The following is a 7,851-nucleotide window of genomic DNA, read 5'->3' as shown; positions in this document are numbered from 1 at the left end:
GATTTTCTGGATTCTATAGTACCCTATCCTCTCAGGCATCCCTAGAGAGAGAGACAGATGATAGAAGTTCCCTGATTAAGGGGACTCTTGTCAAAAATGCAGGGATTCCCAGTCTGGGTGTCCCCAGTCAAAGAAGTATGCTGAGTGTAAAAACTCCCAACAGCCCACATCTTCCCAGATATTTGGGTGTCACAGCTATAGAATAGACAACAGCAAGAAAAGGCAACAACAACAACAACAACAACAAAAAGGTGAAAATACTAGGCTTTGATCTGTAACGTACTGTTGTCTCCAGAAGTAAAAACCTAACATCTCATGATCTCATTAGCACTTAGTAAGAACCTAACATTGATCCACATCCAGTTTCCATAGTTTTCTCTCTGGATGCGGATGGCACTTGCCATTACGATAGACTGCATGAGTGTAAGAAGGGACAGACAGGATATGAGGGTGATGAAGATAATGTGGGGACCACAAAGCTGGACTGATCATAGACTTATCCTCTCCAAGCTAAATATCTGAATTCAGCAAAAGCAGCAGCTCCAAGGCAAACAAGACTAGCAGAAGAACTGACCCCAACAGATTAGAGCACTTCTCTGTGGCAACAGTTTTTGCCTAACTCACAGGGAAAGTTGAGCTAACAAATGGTTGGCAACAGTGAGCAGAAAAGGTTTGAGCAGCTTTCCGAGATTTAGTATACAGCACTGCATTTGCTCATCTGGGTCAAGACCTTTGCAGCATCAAGACAGCTTTGATGAAAATGATGGAAATTTGCTAAATGCAAAATGAGAACTCCACAGGGTGTACCAGCAACAGTCCATCTGTCTCTTAGAAGGCATCATTTAATTCCATCAAAAGCAAAGTGCAAGTGAAGCTTTGAGAGATGCAGGATTCTTGGCTCCAAAAAAAGGGAGATGAAATTCAGTTTTATGCTGATTGCAACAACCCAAAGTGCTTTTATGATGCCCTAAGGCTATTTATGGACCAGAGACCTATGGTGCTTCTCTACTACTTCGTGCTGATGGAGCAACACTGATTACTGATAAGGACTGGATTCTAGAGAGATGGCTGAGCACTTCCATCCCTTTCTCAACAAACTTTCATCAAGAAATACTGAAGCCATGGACTGTTTTCCTCGGATAGAAGTCAATCTTTCCTCAGCTGATGTTCCAGCTGGGTTCCTTTCATATGGCAAAGCATCTGGTGCCAATTCTATTCCAGTTGAGATTTACAAGGTGAGGGGTGGGGCGGTCCAGTGCTCACACTAACGCTGAATGAAATTTTCCAGATTATATGGTAAGAGGTTATCCCTCAGAATTTCATTGTCCACCTCTATAAAGAAAAAGGGACTGGATTATCCTGTGACGATCATAGTAGGGGATGCAAGGGCTTTCTCTTAAGTCACTGCGAGCAAGATTCTTGTCAGACTCCTCTTTAACAGGCTGATTCTTCTCCCGGAATACGGTCATCTATCTGAGAGTCAATGTGGCTTCAGAAAGGTGTCAGTATGGTGTTTGCTACCTAGCAACTCCAGGAGAAATGGCAGAAGAGCAGAAGTCTCAAACGTTTGTCAATCTGACCAAGGTCTTTGATACTCTCAGTTCTGAGGGCTCCTGGAAAATTACATCGAGGGATGGTTGTTTGGAAGAGTTCAGCTGTGGAGCACCTCGCTCTCATGATGGTGTGCTCCCCGGGATTCTGGACAATGGGCAGTGCTCTCAGGCTTTCCCAGTCACCAGTGGAGCAAGACAAGGCTGTGTGCTTGCCCCCATGTTTTATATATATATATATATATATATATATATATATATATATTTTTTTTTTTTTTTTTTTAACATGATGTTTTCCCATGTCTTCAAATGCCTCAAAAAGTGTCATCAAGGTCAGCGACTGCACTGATAACAAATTCTTCACCTTGAAAAGGTCACAAACTCAGAGTGAGGGGCCGGGAGGGTCAGGGCCAATTTTTTTGTTTGTTTGCAGATGGTTATGCACTCAGTGCAGCGTCTGAAGCCGAGATGCAACAAAGTACGGACTGATTCTCTGCTGACTGCGAATTTGGGCCAAACAACGAGCAGAGACAACGCAGGTCCTCCTCCAGCCAGCATCACGCCATCCATGTGTGGAAAGCTTGAATCAGTGTTGCTCCATCAGCACTAAGTAATTGAGATGCACCATAGATCTTTGGTCCATAACTAGCCTTAGGGCATCATAAAAGCAAAAGGAGAAGTCTGAAAGCTGTGGACAAGCTCCCTCATCTCTGCAGGATACTTTCCAGGGATGGCCACCTCGATAATGGAGCTGACACACACATTCACAGCTGGCTCAGTGTTGGGGAGGCTCTGAGGGAAAGTGTGGGAGAGGAGAGGGATTAAACCAACTACCAAGCTGACGGTCTACAGAGACTGTGCTGATCTCATTACTGTACGCCTGGGAAACCCAGATAGTACCAGCACCACGCCAGGAAACGAAATCACTTCCATTTGCATTGTCTTAGGGAGATCCTGAAAATCCTCTGGCAGGATCAGACACCAGATCCCGGGGTCCTTTCTGGAACTAAATTGCCCAGTGTTCCAGTGCTACTACAGAGAGCCCAGCTCCATTGGGTTGGCCATGTTGTTGGAATACTAAATGCTTGCCAAACAAGCTGCTTTGAGGGGCTCTCCCACAGGGCAAGTGCTCCCACGGTGGTCAAAAAAAGCCATGCAAGGACACTCTCAAGGTCTCTTTAAAGAACTGTAGAATTGCTACAGTACATTGGCACTGGACTGCTTGTCCCAGCATACTCTCATCAGAGAAGGGGCTGTGCTGGAAAAGCAAAGCTAAAATTGAAGTCACTCATAAAAGATGTGACTAGAGAATTCACCCCACATGTTCCCATGGGCTATTTGTGTCCAATCTATGGTAGAACATCCACAGATTGTAATAGTCTGACCAACTACAGTCGGACACACTGTACTTGACTTTACCATAGTAATGATGCCATTTTGGTTCTCTTCAAGAATGAAGAACAACTAACCAAAAAGTTTTTGTACAACTAAAAGCAAGTTAGCCAAGATTAGAAGAAAAACAGAAAACGGGGCGGGGGGGGGATTTTTATGGACAGATTCTCAAATAAAGGTCTCATATCTCAAATACATAAAGGCTTTTGTCAAATTTATAAGAATATGAGTCATTCCCCAATAAATGACAATTTTTATTGAAGAAATTAAAAGTACATAGTTATATGAAAAATGCTCTAAATTACTACTGATTAGAGAAATGCAGATTAAAATAACTTTGAGATATCATTTTAAACCTATCAGATTTCCTAAAATGATAGAAAGGGAAAATGACAAATGTTGGAGAGTATGTAGAAAAATTGGATACTAATTCACCATTGCCAGACTGTAAATTGATATTCAACTATTTTAGAGAGCAATCTGGAATTATGTCTGAAGAATTATTAAACTTCCTATGCCCTTTGCTCCAGCAATACCATTCTTAGTTCTGTTTCCCAAGCTGATCAGACAAAAAGGAAAAGAACAGCAATATTGTTTGAAGAACTTTGAACAACTAAGTAATTTTGAGTGTTCTGAATACTCAAATCAACTACCAAGGACCTATGCAGGAAGAAGCTACCTGCCTCCAGAGAACATATATGGAAATTCATGGCTTAAATTGAATTCTATTTTTTTAAAATGTACTGTGTGCATGGAAATGTTCCTTTTTTGTCTTTGTGTATTTAACCTAAAAATGAATAAAGAAAAAATTTTTTAAATTAATTTTATGATTATAATTTTTTTGACAGTACATATGCATAGGTATTTTTTTTTTTTTACAACATTATCCCTTGTATTCATTTTTCCAAATTTTCCCCTTTCTCCCTCTACTTTTATATTCAATTCCCAGTGTTCCTTCTCTGGATGTAGCTATTTCTGTCCATCATTGACCAACTGTAACTGAATTGGATCTTCTTTATGTTGAAGATATCCACTTCAATCAGAGTATGTCTTCATACAGTATCGTTGTTGAGGTGTATAGTGATCTTCTGGTTCTGCTCATTTCACTCAGCATCAGTGGATGTAAGTCTCTCCAAACCTCTCTGTATTCATCCTGCTGGTCATTTCTTACAGGGCAATAATATTCCATAACCTTCATATACCATAATTTATTCAGCCATTCTCCAATGGATGGACATCCATTCATTTTCCAGTTTCTAGCCACTACGAAAAGAGCTGCTACAAACATTTTGGCACATACGGGTCCCTTTCCCCTCTTTAGTATTTCTTTGGGATATAATCCCAGTAGTAGCACTGCTGGATCAAAGGGTATGCACAGTTTGATAACTTTTTGGGCATAATTCCAGATTGCTCTCCAGAATGGCTGGATTCTTTCACAACTCCACCAACAATGCATCAGTGTCCCAGTTTTCCCACATCCCCTCCAACATTCATCGTTATTTGTTCCTGTCATCTTAGCCAATCTGACAGGTATGTAGTGGTATCTCAGAGTTGTCTTAATTTGCATTTCTCTGATCAGTAGTGATTTGGAACACTCTTTCATACACTATTTCAGTGGAAATAGTTTCAATTTCATCATCTGAAAATTGTCTGTTCATATCCTTTGACCATTTATCAATTGGAGAATAGTTTGATAAGAAAAAGTTTAAAAGTTAAAAAAGTATTTTTATGACTATATAGTTTTGACTTTTCATCCAAAAACTGATTGTTCATATCTTTTGATCATTTGCCAATTGGGAAATGACTCATATTCTGAAAAATTTGACAAAGTTCTTTACTTTTTTAGAAATGAGACTTCTGGGGGCAGCTAGGTGGCACAGTGGATAGAGCACCAACCCTGAAGTCGGGAGGACGCCAGTTCAAATCTGGTCTCAGACACTGAACACTTCCTGGCTGTGTGACCCTGGGCAAGTCACTTAACCCCAGCCTCAGGGGAAAAAAAAAATGAGACTTCTAAGAAACTTCCATAAAATACCACCTCTCAATTTTCTATTTTCCTTTCTTGGCTACATTAGCTTTAATGCAATTATCCTTTTTTTTTTTTTTTAAACATATTATAATGCTCTCTGTCTCATAAAATAATAATAATAATGCTATAGAGAACTAAATTTAAAAGTTCTCTAGGGTTACCTGTGGCTCCCCCTTTCTTTTGTTTTTGGAGGAGTGTTTTGATGTCTCTGTTTCTCCGCTCTACTATTTCCTGTCCTTAAGGATTAAAAGGTATGCTAGTGGTGTGTAAAATCTGATACTGTGCATAAACGTGTGCAAAATGTTTAGAAGTATATGCAGGTCTATTGTCTGTTTTTATTGCTTGTGGCACACCCATAATTGCATATGCTTGTATAAGGAATTCAGTGACCACTCGGGCTGTCCCTTTTGCTGCTGGTATTGCAAAAGTGAATCCTGAAAAGGTGTCTACCACAATGTGGCTAAAAGACAGAGGACCGAAAGATTTATAATGGGTCACATCTATTTGTCAGATTTCACTGGGTCTCAAACCATGAGGGTTCTTCCCTAGAGGGAGCGTAGGCGCATGGAAAGGAAGGCAAGCTGCACAGAATTTTACTATGCTCCTAGCTTCTTCTTCTTTTAATCCCAAATTACAAACATAAAGCTCGAGCAGCCCGATGATATTTAGAATGAGATTCTTGGGCTTCCTGAAATAAAGGAGAATTGGCTAACACGGTTAGAATGTTATCTGCATTTGAATTACCACAAAAAATAGGACCTGAAAGTGAGTGGACATGCAAGATTTAATTCTTACCTGGATGTTTTCTCACTTGCTCTTGAAGTTCCTTAAAGAGCTGACATATATCGGAAGCTACAAATTTTATTAGGGCTGTGGCAATTCTTTGTACCACACCTACTGACTAGGCCAAATCAGATATTATATTTATATCTCCTGGATAATAAGTAAGAGCTAGAATGATTGCATACAATTCATTCTACTGAGTGGACTAAAGAGGAGTTCTGACTACTCTCTTTATAGTTAAGTCACGAGAGTATAAAGCACACATGTTATGTTTGGATGCATCTGTAAAGATAGTTGGTCCTTTAAGAGGAACTTTAGAAACCTTTTCTTCAAGAATCCATTGCCAATTATGTAATAGTCAGGTTATCTTTAATGGAGACTTGAGTGTAAAATTGGAGCTGTGGCCAATAAAATTGGCCACTCTGGGCCATCCCAGCACAGCACACATTAACTTGTGCATTAGTGTAAAAGGTGTACATCTTGTCAGGTCTTATCCCAGATAATTGTACTGCTCGCTTAAGGGCCTTTAATACAATTCTAGCCACAAGCACTGAGTAAGAAGTAAGACTTTGTTCTGGTTGTGCTGGGAGGTTCACCCACTCAATCACACTGTCTCCTTGATGAAGGACTGCTGTGGGTGCCTCTTTTGTAACAAAAATTGATATTTCCAAGGGTTTCTGAGTGACAATTTCAACCATGTTGGATAAAGTCAGCTCAACTTCTCTCAAAGCCTCTTGAGCTTCTTTTCTAAGCTGATGTGGTGAGTTTAAAGCACTGTCTCCCCTTAAAATGTCATATAGAGGTTGCAATTGATTAACCCTAACACTAGATGCACCCATTGGATATCTCCTATCAATTTCTGAAAGTCATTTAAGGTGTTTAACTCCTCTGTCCTTAAAGAAAGTTTTTGTACCGTAAGCATCTTAGGAGACATGTCATATCCTAAATATTGAAAGGGAACATCTCTTTGAATTTTTTCTGGAGCTATATGCAATTTGTAGTTCCTTAGTGTTTCTAGTCTTTTGTAGATGTGCTTCTAACATTTGCTCCTCACTTGCACACTCCAAGATATCATCCATGTAATGTAACAACATAATTTTTGGAAATGCTTTTCTTACTGGAGTAAAAGCAGCAGCAATATACATTTGACATATAGTAGGGCTATTTTTCATTCCCTGTGGCAAAACTATCCATTCATATCTTTAAAAAGGCTCAGCTAAATTAACGCTGGGCACTGAAAAGGCAAATCTTTTCATATCCTCCTTATCTAGAGGGATAGAATAGAAACAATCCTTAATGTCTATAACCTAAAGAGGCCATTCTCTGGGCAGTTGAGTAGGAGATGGAAGTCCAGGCTGAAGAGTTCCCATAGTTTCCATCTGTTCTTTTACTTTTCTTAAATCAGTCAACATCCTTCATTTTCCAGATTTCTTTTTTACAACAAATACCGGGGAATTTCAAGGACTTAGAGAAAGTTGTGTCTTTGGTCAAGTTGCTCCTGTACTATATTTAATAAGGCCTAAATTTTATCACTAGCTAAGGGCCAGTGTTCTATCCACACTGGTGTATCAGTTTTCTATTGGACAGGAACAGGTGAGAGTGGTGGCAGGCCTTCAACAGCAGCCCTGCCTAAAAAGCCAAAGTACTCATTTGTAATCCTAACTATTGCAAGATGTCTTTCCCCCCACAGATTGATGGGGATTTTTTTTTCTTTTTTTTTTTTTTTATTTAGAATTTTTTTTTCCCACAGTATATATGCATGAGTAATTTTTTTATAACATTATCCTTTGTATTCATTTTTCCAAATTATCCCCTCCCTCTCTCTACTCCCTCCCCCCGATGACAGGCAATCCCATACATTTTACATATGTTACAATATAACCTAGATACAATGTATGTGTGTAAATACCATTTTCTTGTTGCACATTGAGTATTAGATTCCGAAGGTATAAGTAACCTGGGTAGATAGACAGTAGTGCTAACAATTTACATTCGCTTCCCAGTGTTCCTTCTCTGGGTGTAGTTATTTCTGTCCATCATTAATCAGCTGGAAGTGAGTTGGATCTTCTTTATGTTGAAGATTTCCACTTCCATCAG

Source organism: Sminthopsis crassicaudata, chromosome 4 (genome assembly GCF_048593235.1).
Source record: "Sminthopsis crassicaudata isolate SCR6 chromosome 4, ASM4859323v1, whole genome shotgun sequence".
NCBI classification, from domain to species: Eukaryota; Metazoa; Chordata; class Mammalia; order Dasyuromorphia; family Dasyuridae; genus Sminthopsis; species Sminthopsis crassicaudata.
Note: the sequence above shows the minus strand (reverse complement) of the source record.